This window comes from Nipponia nippon, unplaced genomic scaffold, assembly GCF_047370975.1.
Source record: "Nipponia nippon isolate SJK-2023a ecotype South Korea unplaced genomic scaffold, ASM4737097v1 scaffold_20, whole genome shotgun sequence".
Classification (NCBI taxonomy): Eukaryota; Metazoa; Chordata; class Aves; order Pelecaniformes; family Threskiornithidae; genus Nipponia; species Nipponia nippon.
In genome coordinates this window covers 340366-354627 of record NW_028262337.1, presented here as the reverse complement: position 1 = coordinate 354627, position 14262 = coordinate 340366, and the positions used below count along the sequence as shown (strand labels likewise).

Genomic DNA, 14262 nt, shown 5'->3' with positions numbered 1-14262 from the left:
TTAATTAAGTCCTTATTTTATGGGCATTACTGGAGACTTCTAAATTTAAGTATTTGGGTCTCGTCATTATCCAAAGTCATTTAGGTCAATAGTAGTTTCATGGACTTCAGCAAACTTGAGGTCATGTCCTTAATGAGAGTATTTAGTTGCTATGTACATATACACAATAAATACACAATAAACACACAATATATACATGATGCATGTATTTCTACAGAATAAAGCTATATATTACATATAGCTTTTCCCTGTCTACTAGACAGTAGAGAGGGTTAAGTATGCCACGTCTCTTTTTTTTTTTTTCCTAAGGCAACTTGTTTCAGATATGAACAATCACGTTTTTTCAAGTTAACTATTACACGGTGAGTTATTAACTTTAAACACCCTTCATTCCTGAAAACTATGTGGCAGAGACATTTTAGGTTGGGGCAATTCCTCTTACATAACAGAGTCTTTCTGCCAAGTTATTACCTCAGATAGTCTTTATGTTGTAGGTGAATGTTTATACAGAGATTTCTCCTCCTCACACAACAAAGGGCTACTGGAGAGCTCAGATGCCCAGCATATGGCAAAAGCAGGAAGAAGGCAGTCTTGTGCTTGATAAAACCAAAGAAAAACTTCTCTAAAAAGAATAGACAAGAGGGAACCAAATGCTGAATTGTAATCATGTCTCCTCTGGAGTCCTCCTCACTCCCGCTGCTTCCAGCAAAAGCAGAGATCTCTTGACACTGCAGAAGCTCAGGAACACCTGGCTGGCTCTCAAGGGTAAGTCTAAACTTGTCTGTGAGTTCACTAGAAAAGCACTAGCATGGTTTTCTTTTTCCACCTGATTTTTCTTTTCAGTTTGCATAGGGAGGCTCTGGTCAGTGCAGTTTCTGCTTCTCAGAAATTTCACCAAACAAATGCTGATACGCTTGGCTTGCAACTTAAAGTGCCAAGTTAAGCAGCTGTCCTGAAGGTCTTGGGCTCCCTTGGGTGCCTGAGGTTTCTATGTCCTTGCAAAAAGAATAGAGAAGACAACATAAACACACACTGCTTTATTTTCCTCTTTTCACTGGTTTGCTGGTCTGGGGACATCATGTACTAGCTAACAAGTTCTGCCCTGTGCTATTGTTATCATAAATTGGTACTCTTTGGTCAGGCAATTAGATCAGGCAATTAGAGGGCTCTGTTGTTAGGCTCCCTTTTAACATGTATTTAGATTATGGGCAGCCTACAAAGACTACTGTGGGTGTCTGGCTAGATCCATACAATAGGGTTCAGAGCTACTCAGCCAAATTCACTTTTTTCCCCTAGACAGGAAAAATATTAGGGTGTCTAAGGGAGAGGAAAGCGAGGGGCTTCTCACTAAGCTGTAGTCAGACTACTAAGGAGTGGTGTCTATGAATGAACTTAGGGAAGGCTGAGAATTCTTACAGAAGAAAACTGCTTTGGCCCAAAAAAAGAGGTGTGAGCAAAAAAACCTTTCAGATGTTGGCTTGCTTCCCACTCCCACTGGAGTAAGTGAGAATGCCTGTAATTGATTTCAAAGAGAGAAAACCATGCCAGCATTTGCACAGAAATGTTATTTTTCATATACTTCAATATGTGGGACCAAAGTTCTGGCCCTTCTGTAGCTTATGTAATGGAGTAACCTCCAAGGAAAGGGAAAATTGGCTGCTATATAGACGTGGAAACATTCATTAATCACTGGATCAGCACTCTAAACATTTCCTGTTTATATCCAGAGTGACACTTCTTTAAATGATATTGCCAGCTCCAATTTGGCATCAATGTCTTATTTTGTAAAAACAAGCTGTTATCATCAACTTTAACAGAAATAGAACAGTTTCCATGAAGAAAAGGATTCTGAATGGCCTTTGTTTCAGATCTTGTTTCAGAAAACAAACTTTCTTCAAAAGTTGTGATCCAGTCACCTCAGACTGAAAAACTGAAGGGAATCCGGTTGCAAAAAATAAGTTTGGAGTTGTCCTGTATTGTCCATTTCATGAGAAAAACAAAGATGAATTATTATAGAGATTTCCAATTGACGGGCTCAGCTCATGGTAAACAAGCCTCTGATGGATGAATTTCTAAAGAGAAACTGCAGTTGTACTGCTCACACACCCAGCAACATCCGTTCTGATTCTTGCTGTTTGTCACTCATGCTCTTTCAGAATTGCCATGATCAACAGTTCCCTCTCCCTCTTTTTTTTTTCCCCACCTCAGACCTAAATCTACCTCCTGTTTCTCATCATGACCCAACTAACACACAGATTTTAGCATATTTAGGACCACTGCATGAGCATATAGACAGATTTTTCAGGGAGAGGAGGGACAGAAGGAATTAGGGGAGGGACAAAAGCAGCTGAAAGCCAAACCTTTTAATATTCCATTTCTATGAGTTGTCTTCAGCGTGGCAAGGCCAGGCTTCTCAGGCTAAATGTATACTAGGGAATTCCTATACAAGGAAACAAAAAGCATTCTTTGGCACTGAGTTTAACTGGTGTAGAATAGCCGTGTCCATGCTGTTAAGATCTTTGGCCCTGCAAAATGGGTTGGCTGTATCCAGACTACCAGTTGGGACTGATTCCTGGAAGCATGCCTGGGAATTGTTTGGGAGAGCCCTACTTGGTTTTGGCTAAAGCCATACCCTACCATTCAACTGCTTTAACCGTTGAATGGTGAAGGCAGTTGATTGTCAATGTGCACACAAGTTTCCTGGCACTATGTAGTTTACTAGCATAAACATATCCTAATCGTCCCCTGGACTGTAACCACTATGGACACTATACCAAAAGAATAAGTGCAATAGAAGTTTAAAATATAAAATGTTCTGGGTTCCAGGATCTCTGTGTGGTAATCAGAAAGTTTCACCTTAACACTCTGATTTATCTCCTCTTCCCCCTACGCATACCTAGCCAGGGAAGGCCCTACATGGTAGGATGTTGTGGGGGGTAGTGGCAAGCTCTGTATTCCCTAGCGCACATGTGGCTTATAAAGGAAGAGGGAAAGGCCTTTTTCAGAGAAGACAGTGAAGCAATGCATCCAGATTCCAGGTTTTTCCCTTGCCTGTGTGTCTGAGCCATCACATAAGTGCATGAAAACAGCATTCCCAAATGTCAAACTCCCATATCTCTCACCCTTTGGAAAACAGGTGATGAGTAATTCACCTAAGACATGATTGGTTAAAATATAGTAAATACCAGAACACTATATCTGTTCCTATTTCTTATCTGTTCTGCTGTTTCAGCACATGAAAGAAACAAGCTTTAATGGCATATAAACTGCTGATGGAAGTGTGAGTCTCTTGTCATATTTTGTGTGAAGCAATTGTGATTCTCAGAGTTTGGTTTGCAAGGTAAAAGCTCTCTAGTAGTCTCAGCAGAAAATTATTCTAGATGCTTCAGTTTCTTGGCCTTTCTAAATCAAGTCAGCAACATTTCAAGAAGGAAAGCTGTAGCTTAATCCAAGCAAATTCAGTTCAGTCTAAGAGAAACTGTTTAAAATTCAGTGTGTTGTTTCAAAAGAGACTACAGAATAACTTAATCTAGTAATCATCTGTTAAGTGTTTTTAAGTTCAGGTCCCAGGATATGGCCAGCAGAGGAACTGTAAAACTTTGGCTTTCTGTTCAAGCTGTCCTGACATACATTACCCACAACAAAGCATTCGGCCTTTGCCTCTACAACATGCCTTGTTCTGTGGCAGGGCCAGGAATGTAGGAATGTGGCTCCCAGCCAAGCTGGTGGGGAGAGAATTCCCTCGACCTGCAGGATTCCAGCTCTCTCCACGTCTGTATCTTTTGTTCGGCACTTTATGCCGTTGGTAGTGCGTGCTTCTCCATGCTGCCCACAGCTGCTGTTCTCCCGCCTGCATCTGCCATTCTCACACTCCCAGCCTGGGTGGCCATGCTGGGTTTGTGCATTGTGGGCTAGCCAGGATGTGGCTACTGAAAGGGCAAACATGGGGAAGGCGAGAGCTTGGCTATATGTGCATAATATCAAGTCAGTCAATGTTCACAGGCTGAGAATACCACAGTGTTTGAGCTAAGGGAAGCTCTTTGTTTGCTTTTCCTTGCACTAGTGACTGGGTTACTTCAGCCTAATAGAAGGCTCTTTATTTTATGCTCTGTGAGCCTGACCCATCACAAATCAAATACAGAAAGCCTATAGGTTCTTCCCTCCTGCTCCTCCCAGGAAGAGCAGCTGAGAGTAAGTCCTGATGAATAAACTTGATAGTTCCCAGAGGACTGTATTCAGTGAGCTGACAAGTTCTTCCTTCTGCTTCAAACTCTCACTAAGAGAGAGAGATGAGTTTCAGGTTAGGTAGTGGTAGTAGAACAGGAGTTTTACACTTCATCTTCACCAGCAGGCAATTCCTGACTGCCCCTCTGATATGCTCTGTAACTTTGGGAAGCATCATCACCCAGGATCCTCTCAGGAGGTAAAGTCTTCTGCTGAGCGTCATATGACCGCAAAGCAGCAGGGCTCCAGACTCCTCCTTGGATACAGAGATGGAGTTTTAGTTCACGGTTCTCCTTGGAGTCTGAATATACCAATTTCTGTGAGTGATTTATTCTGTTGTAAAGACAGGAACTATTGTGAATTTATCCTGGGGCTCTGGGTCCAGACGTTAAAGTTGACTGAGGCCCACCTTTCATTCTAAACTCAGTGGTAGTCTACAGAGAAATTAAATTAATCAGCAAGGATTTAAATGACATCTTTTTCCAAAGCCTGTTTATATTCTTTGCTTTAATCATGCTTTCATTGGGCCAGCAAATAATAACATTGTAATAACATTGTGCTAGATAAGCCACTTCAAAAACAGGAAGAAATAGAAATTACAAACACTGAACTGGCAGAGAAGACGACCACTAGAGATTGCTCAGATGGTGCCACAGTGTCTGCAGACATTGCAGGGAGACAATAGAAGGGGATAGAAACCGGTTCTGGAGGCAGGGTGTTCAGGAGATGGAGGATCACAGCCTCTGAGATTTGTATTTGATTTGCATTATTTAAGGCCATGTTTTAAAAAGTATTGAAGTATCTAAAGAGTCAGTTTGGTAACTGTGGGATTTCAGATGGGAGCTGGGGATGTAGGTGCTTTTGAGATCTTATTAGACACCATTCTGCTGCTTTAAATACTGTAAGAGTCTGGCTTTTTGAGACTGGTTTCTCAAAAGCACTTAGCTTCACTGGGGGATGAAACAATCAAACTTGAGGGATGCCCAAGATTGTGTAAGCACTGACTAGCCTCCATTCCCATTCACACTGGTGGGGGTACGGAGATCCTGTCTTCTGCCTCAGTGTTCCCATGGCCTGTGACTTAAAATCCCTAGGCCCAAAGGTAAGCTTTGACCTACATGAGACTGCTCCAAGAAGTGATGGTTTGTTGCCAGCTTTTTAATTTCCTTTCCACCTTGCAAGAGTGTTGTGATGCATAATTTGAGTTTGCAAATTGCTCTGGCAGGAAAGCACTCTCACAAGCAATACGTTGTGTGCTGCAGAGTTTGGTTTTCATCCAAAGAGACAGAAAAGCAGCAGGAAGGAGGCTGGAATTTTATTTAGTCCTCTGTATTTCTGAATCCATGTAGAATGCAGCTAGCTGGGCCCAGAAATCTCCATGTGTTGGACAACCTGCGAATACGCTTAGTGCTGTTTTTTGAAACTGTATTGGCATTTTTCTCATGCCATTGACTCTTCCAGATCCAACACATTTAGTGTCTGCAAGCTAAGAGAGGAGCGACAGTGAAGTTCAGCCTGAATAATGCAGATTGAAGAGATGCCTCTACATATCAAGGGTGGCTAAGTCCTAGCACCGTCACCTCTTTAGATATATGTGACTGCAATGAGTCGATTAATTCCCAAGGCATAGGAAAGGATACTTAGTTCACTGTAGTGCGTATAGTGGAGGAGATACAAATGTTTGTGCAAGGAGAATACACAGCAAACACAATGTCCACAGCAAACAACCTCTGACTCACTATATAGTTATTAGCTAACTTCTTTAACTTAAAATTTCCTCTTAGTTAAAGGGAGAACATTGGAAGTTTGGAGTTTGTACATTCTTACTTCACTTAATGGGGCTTACAAGAAGGTGTGCTTAAACTGCCTATGGAGCATGGACATCCAAGGACTGGCTGCTTTTTATGCTAATTCAAACACTTGGTGCTTCTTTGATTTTCTGCTTAGCCAGTCACAACTATTAAGTGCAAGGAGAGAGCTGCTGCTGGCAGTTGAATCTTCTGCTATTTGCTAGCTGGCAGGATGATGGAGGGCTTGGGAAAGAGAAGGAAGCCTGACTTGTTGCCTTTCTCCTCAGCTTTGAAGAGCCCACATGATTGGTAGTACATATCATGGTCACTTTATAAAGATAAATCTTCTTTGGCAGGAAGATCAGAGGGGAATGGGCTTATACATGGGGACTAACACATACAGACGTGTATATTACCTTGGAATTAAATTTTGTATGTGTGTATATACACATGTGCATGTGTGTGCACATAAAAGCAACAGTGTGACAATAACTCTGCAAGGAAAAGCGGGGAGGAATTCATAGCTATCTACACAGCTGAGCCAGTCACTCCACACTTCTTTACAGTCAGTGGTGAGAAACAGGCACTTATCAGAGCACAATTCATCTTATCATCTGAAGTTAATCACGTTTTTAAAAGTCTGTTTCTCTCCATTATCCATAAAGGAGCATAAGGCAACATCTTCAGCTGCAGAAATCCGTGTTGCAGAGGTGTAACATGAAGTGAGATGAATCCCACCTTTCCTCTCTGAGCTTTCCAGAGTATTTCACATACAGTTTACTGCATTATATGTTGCTTACAATGCTTTTTGTGTGACCTCAGTGTTCACTTGCCAAAACCCAATGAGTAAATCTGATCTGAATCCAGCTGAGAATTCTAACAAATTTCTCTACACAACAACCCCAGTATTTATGACAGTGGGTAGTGCCTTCTCAAATGCAGTCTTCAGTCTAAGAGATCGTCAGGTTTTGGAGGCTTCTTTTTTGAATTTTGTTTATTGATCTAGATTACAACATGGTCGCACGGACAGTAGTCTTAGCACAATAAAGAGAGCTCTGCGCCATGCCATGGGGCAAGGGACAGGAATCTCTTAAGCCAATATTTCTACTAAAATTTGTGTTAGGAGAGAAAGTGTGAAGGACCAGTTTGGCACACAGTTGTTACAAGCTGAACGAGTTTACTTCATCCGTAAAACAAGCAGAGTAGATACCTGTCTCCTGCATACACACCTGACTAGAATGTTACAGGGCATCCCCCAGGAGGAGTTTAATAAACTGTGTAATGTAAATAGTCACATTTCAGTAGCATCTACACTGACCACAGTTTTGCATGACATAAGGTGCATCTCTGAGATGCTTAGGACAGTTCAGGTTCAAATTATGTGGAGAAAATGTCAGATGACACCAGCCTGGTTACACATCTTTTGCTTATTCATACATAGAGATAATGACATAGGTGAAACACAGGGATTTCCTGAGGTATACCCAGATTCACCCTACCTAGCTTAAGATGCTGAGATGCCCAAGTCAGAAGTGTAGCTGTCTTAACTCATTATGGAGTTAGTGGCGAGAGAGAAACGGGCACCCCCAGAGGCTGATTCAGATTTGGATTAATTGCTCTCCATAGATGCCTCTCACCACTGACTATAGAAGGATCCTAGAATAGCTAAGCACCAAATGTAGGTGCTCTTGTTAAATGGATGAATGGAGGTGCTATTTCTATCAGCTCCTGAGCAGTCATTGTATGGCATTCATAGGGTCCACAGCAAGTCCAGATTCAGATCTGTGTTGGTATGTCAAGGGAAGAGCATACTTTTCCCTGGTTAGTCAAGCACAGGTTTATCAGTCAGCAGCATGTTGCTGTGTTTGCTGATAATCTCAAGATCTCTTTCCTGAGAGTGCTGACAGAGGGGTACGTGGGTACGTGGTGTAGATCTTCAGGCTGTACTAGCTAGAGAGAACAGTACTTACAAACAGTTCATTAACTCCACTTGCATTAGGTACTTACATAGCGGATGTTTACTGACTGTCTCGGCTGGAGTTGTAATGGCCAGTGGTTGCTAGGAGGCAGGAATGGATTAATCCTAAACAGAAAGGAAGGAGAGAGAATCAGCTTTTGAAAGGGAAAAGTTTTTGTCACTTTAAAAAGAGAAGCATGACATGCAAGTACTCTGTCCTCTGAAAAAAAAACCCATGACATCCAGCTAACCAGACCAAACCTGGTGCAGGTGCTAGGGAAAAACTGAAGGTGTAGCACTGGGAATGTGTAGATCAATCCTGCAGGGTCCTACTTTCATGCCTCTAGTTTTGATGGTGCAGTGCAAAAAATAAAAATAATGCTGCCCTGGCTAACATTGCAAAGAACAAACAGAAATTCTGTCACATCTGCTAGACTGACTTGTGAAACATGATATGTTGGCAGGACTTAATGCATTAGACCTAGGAACATGTTTTTCCCTTTTGATAAATCCTATAACCACGTTCAATCGAAAGAGTAAGGTATCCTACTTGGAAACATGCACCATGATTTCTCTGTTATTCTTGGAGATTTTGTAAGGTATATTTAGAATGAAGAAGTAGGTGAACTTTCTGCAAAATAGTCTTTTCAAAGCAAGAATATTCTCAGAGGTAATTTTGTGAGGGTTTTTTTGTGGGGTTGTTTGGTGAGGTTTGGGGGGGGGAGGTTGTTGGTTGGTTAGTTTTTTAAAGGGGTTCTGCAGTGCTGGAGACTAGACCACTCCATCAGGGATTGGAAGACACTTTAACCTTCCCTTCCACTGTTGAGATGAATTAAGAGGGAATTCTAGAAACCCTACTTTTTTCAGCATATTTGTGATGGGAAATAGGATTCCACTGACCCCATAGGGTGCTCTTTGCTATCGCTGAAAGTAAAAAGCCTTGTGCAATAGCTGGTAGAACCTAACATGGAGCTACTGGAGCATGTCCAGAGAAGGACCATAAGGTGTTTAAAGGATTAGAGCATCTCTTCTATGAGGAAAGGCTGAGAGAGATGGGGCTGTTCAGCCTGGAAAAGAGAAGGCTTGTGACGGATCTCATCAATGTGTATAAATATCTGAAGGGAGGTTGCAAAGAAGATGGAGTCAGGCTCTTTCCAGAGGTGCCCAGTGACAAGACCAGAGGCAATGGGCACCAACTGAAACACAGGAGGTTCCATCCAGACATCAGGAAACACTTTACCATTTTACTGTGAAGGTCGCTGAGCACAGGAACAGGTTCCTCAGGGAGGTGGTGGAGTCTCCAACCTTGGAGACTTTAACAGCCATCTGGACATGGTCCTGGGCAACTGGTGACCTGCTTGAGCAGTGAGGTTGGACCAGATAACCTCCAGAGGTCCCTTCCAACCTCAGCCATTCTAACGTTCTGTATATGTGGGCCCGGAGTGCGTCTGTGGATTTGTGCTTGTCAAAGCTCAAGGGAACGAAGCTGCCCTTGCACATATAAGAGGATGTTAGTGGGGAAGAGATCACTTCCAGCTTATCTTTGGATGTCACTGTCCTTGCAAATTGTTGAAGAATTAACACACAGGGTTGCACTAGCACTTGCAGGACGTGGGGTCTGTGGACCCAGCAGAGCTGCATGCCTCCGAAGCAAGAGGAATAGTTCAGAAAAATTGTTTCACTATTGCTGATACTTGTTTGCACACCCATGAATCAGCTTGCTTTGGCTTCTTTCCAACTCTGGGACCCAGCTGCCAGCAACCTGGTTTGGGTTCAGCTGATCTTTTGTTTACTTTTTATTTTAAATGTCATAGACCCAGAAGGTTAAAAAAGCAAAGGAGAAAACAAATTTAATAACAAGGATGAATAAGAGTTAAATAGATTTTCTTTCATATGTGGGATGTTCATAACCAAGTGTGTTCGGTAAACACCTGGCCTATATCATACTATATCATGCTTGAGAGAAATCCTACGCATGTAGGTTGCTCCTTTTTCTCAAAAGAGGCAGCCTGTGATCCAGGACACGTAGCACTAAGGGGTCCTGCTGGCTTTTGCAAGTGACTTTAGATCCTTTCCGTAGCCTTTCCCTCGCAAATTCATCAGATAAATAATAAGCCATAATTCTGCCTATTTGATAGGAAAAATAGTTTTCATAAAACTTTCAAATAAGTTGACATTCTGTTTGTTTAGATTCAACAGGAGAAAAGAGATCATGTGAATATGACCTAGGGCAAAATCATTTTGGGGGCCCTGGTATGAGGGTGTAACAGTCTTCTTACTAAGCAGAAGCCGAATAACTGTGGTGGAAGATCTCACGTGTATATGGGTGAAACAACTCTGCAAGTGTTGGACCCAAATGGTCCTGGCATAACACAACTCTGCTTTCACAGTCAGTTGCTCTCAGGAGTTACAGGTTTTGTGCTCCTTGATCATATCTACATCCTTTGCTACAACAGGATCTTTTCAGCGTGGTACACATGCCACATCCCAAGTTGTAGTCAAAGACCTTCCCAAGCAGTTGTGGTAGGGTTCCCTAGTATGGGAAGTGTGTTTGAAGAATGGGCAGAAAATGAAAATGTTACGTGTTCCAGAATCCTCTGTTTTCAAACCTAATCTTTTTTTTTTTTTTTTTTTTTTACATATATAACGTCCCAAATCTGGTCTCTCTATGTGAACTGAGAACTGTAAAGTTACTATTTGTGTAGGGTAAATGCTTCCTGTTACTATTTTGGAGAATACAGAGGGAGGCTTACAATAATGTACCAGCCCAAGAATTTCTTTAAATAGCACAGGAAATATGATGAACTCTGAGTCCACCAGTGACAACACAGGAAAAGGAAAGCCAGAGATCAGATAAGACTTTGGTAGCAGGAATGATGGTGGGATAATTTATTCCTCCAGAGTTTATCACATGCTTGACTCTGATACAGGTAGACTCTCACTAATAGAGGAGATTCTACCACGATGGGTTATACTCTGCTAATTATGGGGCTATTTCTGTGGTAACAGATAGAAATCACATTTATCTTGTCTTTGATGGCTTACTGCATGTATATTTTTAATAGTGTGCTTCCAGAGAAATAAGTGGAAAGCAAAGAGTGATTTGTAGAAAAGTGACAACACAGGAACATTGTCCTGCTGTCTTGCTTCAATACACTGACATAATAAAGGTTGGTAAAAAGATAATTCTGGCTACTTTTTAAAGAAATTTCCCTTATAAACTCAGAGCTTTGAGGTCTAATGTCCTTCATTTGCTGGACAGAAAAACTCTTGTTGTCAGACACCATATTTAATTACAGTTTTAATTGTAGTCCTACAACTAGAACAGTATTCCACATTATGGGGGGAGAAAGCCTTACTCTTATTATGGATACGTTGCTGCTATTAACAATTACTGCAGAGTCCAGCTCCCTCCCCTTTGTCTGTTGATTTATGTGGGTGTTGCCTCACAGAATTAGTTGATAATCTCATTATAGCTAATCCTGTTTGCTCCTTCTACAAAACAATCTTGTCGTGACTGGCAGAGCTCCATTTTCTTCCTATTTCTCTTTTCCCTTAGTTATTATCAGAGATATTCTCTAGAAAGCATGGACTTTCAGTGTGAATGCTTATCCTGTTTACTGGCCATAGTTCCAGCCTCATCAAATTCAGCACCCTACCCTATCCTTTTCAATAAATATTTTCTTTGAGCCAAACAGCATACAAATATTAGCTGTAGCTCTTTTACTTTCAGTTCACATAATTGCACTATTCTGAAGCAATTAAAGCTTCTCAAATGACATTTTGGGCTTACATTATCTTTTATGCCTTTAAAAAGTGGTCTCCCTTACAAGGTTTCCTTATGGGCAACAAAGTAAAGAAGACTCAAAGTTGCACTTGCCTACATATATTTTTGGTACTTGGATACTAAGGTGCTTAATAAGGTAGATTCACTTAATCCAGGATATTTCTAAAGCATAACTAATCATGAGTATATTTTTGGTGACTAGCAGCTCTTAACAAGTTACTTAAAAGCATGTAAAGGCTGTTGAGGTGAATACAAGCATTAGGAGCATGCACACAGTAAACATAACTCTAAACAGCAGTTGTAAAGCAAGGTGAGAGCCATAATCACATCTACTTATTTATCTTGTTAAGTGCTAATTGTATTCAACAATAGCATACCTGACTTTATGAGGATTTGCTGAGATATGTTTTGTATTTTTTGTTTTCCATAGAATCATAGAATCATAGAATCGTCAAGGTTGGAAAAGACCCTTAAAATCATCGAGTCCAACCATCAACCTATCACTGCCAAGTCCATCTATACCATGTCTTCAAGCACCGTATCTATCCGTTCTTTAAATACCTCCAGGGATGGAGACTCAACCACTTCCCTGGGCAGCCTGGTCCAATGCTTGACCACCCTGTCAGTGAAGAAGCTTTTCCTGATATCTAACCTAAACCTCCCCTGGCGCAGCTTGAGGCTGTTTCCTCTCGTTCTATCACTCGTTACTAGGGAGAAGAGACCAACCCCACCTCGCTACAACCTCCTGTCAGGTAGCTGTAGAGAGCAATAAGGTCTCCCCTCAGCCTCCTCTTCTCCAGGCTAAACAACCTCAGTTCCCTCAGCCGCTCCTCATAAGATATGTTTAGTGCTTGTAAAAAGTGCCAAGGAAAATGGAGACTTTATGCTTATTTGTATGACCTAGACAGTGAATTAACCCATTTCCTGAGTCTGTTTTAATCAGATAATCCTATTCTGAAATGATGACTTTCAAAAGTACCTCAGTACACCCTATTTAGCACAGTAGGTTTTGGAGGTAATGAAGGTTCACAAATTTCCTAATAATTCCTTTTATACAGTTCAAAAAGCGATAATATAGTTAGTTATACTGTAATTCTTCATCATTAGTTGTCACAGAATTTCTACGCTAAATGAGGCAAAAATTGTAGGGGAAAGTAATGTCTCATTTTGATTCAGCCTGGAAAAAGCAGATAAGCTTTTTGGGCATGTTACAAGAATAGCTCCACACAAAAATCTTAGCTTCAAAATTTTGGACCAAGAAGAACATAATAAGACTATTTACAGCCTTAACACTGCATATGTCTTAGTTACAGTGCACATGAGAAAACAATTCCAGCATAGTTACACAAGCTGCAGTTCCATTATCCTCCAGTATCCAGTATCTCAAGACTGACTGCCCAGAACTGCTACACGATGCAATAAGCACTGCTCATTCCCTATGGTTATTTTGCACTCAGCAACACCTTGAGGCTTTGATCAGGATCCACTAAACAGACAATCCCTGCCAGGATAATTTTCAGTCTAAATAGGAAAGATCATCTGATTGTGACAATGCAGAATCTCACTGGGGGAGAGGGGAAAAGGTCTCAGCACAGTCTCTAAGTCACAGCAACTGAATTAATGAGGACAGTTAAGTGCCTGTATATTAGGGCCCATACTTCAGTACCATGTTATATCAATAAGAATTTCTACAGCAGAGTCAGTTGCCATGTAGCTGTCCAGCTGCTTAAAATCTCTGTGTTTGACTTCCTGCCTTTAACATTTCTGAAGTTTCCACCATTAGGCTATTAAGTTATTAATGGAGACCATTATTTCATGAGAACAGATGGTCTGGACACAAATGGATCCAGCTGAGATGCTGATGAGCAGAAATAGGGGTACACATACACAGACTTCCCCATCATGTGATAGGAAACACGTCCCACTACATGGTACCAGTGTGGGGGAAAGGGAGGCTGTGACCCACTGGTAAGTTCACATCCTCTTATTGTTTCCTCTTGGGCAGCTCTAAGCAGCTCCAGTACTCCTGGCTCTGTGTGTTGGCTTCTGGACTTCCAGTTCTGTCACAGGCAAAAGATGTTGGGTGTTCAACCAAAGCCTGTTATTTCTGTCTAGGTGAAGAAAGAGTTACACATTCTCAATGATGTTGTAGTATTCACCATCACTGATGTGTTCAAAGACTTACAGCTGTGGAACTATGTAAAACTGAGACCAGACCTAATGTCCATACTAGTGTCTTGCTCTTTACAAGGTCTGTTTTTCTCTACTCATCTGTTGCCCGATGGAAATGATTCTTAAACTAGAGGGGCCAGATTTGCAATCAAGTATATTCTGTGGTTGTATTACTATGTAATAATTTCCAATAAGAATCCATTAGAAATGCACCTATTAAAATGGCATAGGAAGCATCCCAAGTACTTACCCATTTCAGAATTTTCCTTAGTTTCACTGGTTTCTCTCCTTTAAAATCTGAGAGCTTCTGTAGTGCAGCATGTTAACAGAGC

At 41.3% G+C, this 14262-nt stretch overlaps 1 protein-coding gene across 1 annotated transcript in view; it reads left to right on the top strand.

The window, feature by feature from the left end:
• The first annotated feature begins 509 nt into the window (after window positions 1-509).
• Window positions 510-14262, top strand: part of LIFR (LIF receptor subunit alpha) — an 89659-nt gene continuing 75906 nt past the window's right edge. The window contains exon 1 of the mRNA XM_087759733.1: window positions 510-765. The gene's annotated coding sequence lies outside the window, so the exon portion shown is untranslated. The remainder of the gene's footprint in view (window positions 766-14262) is intronic.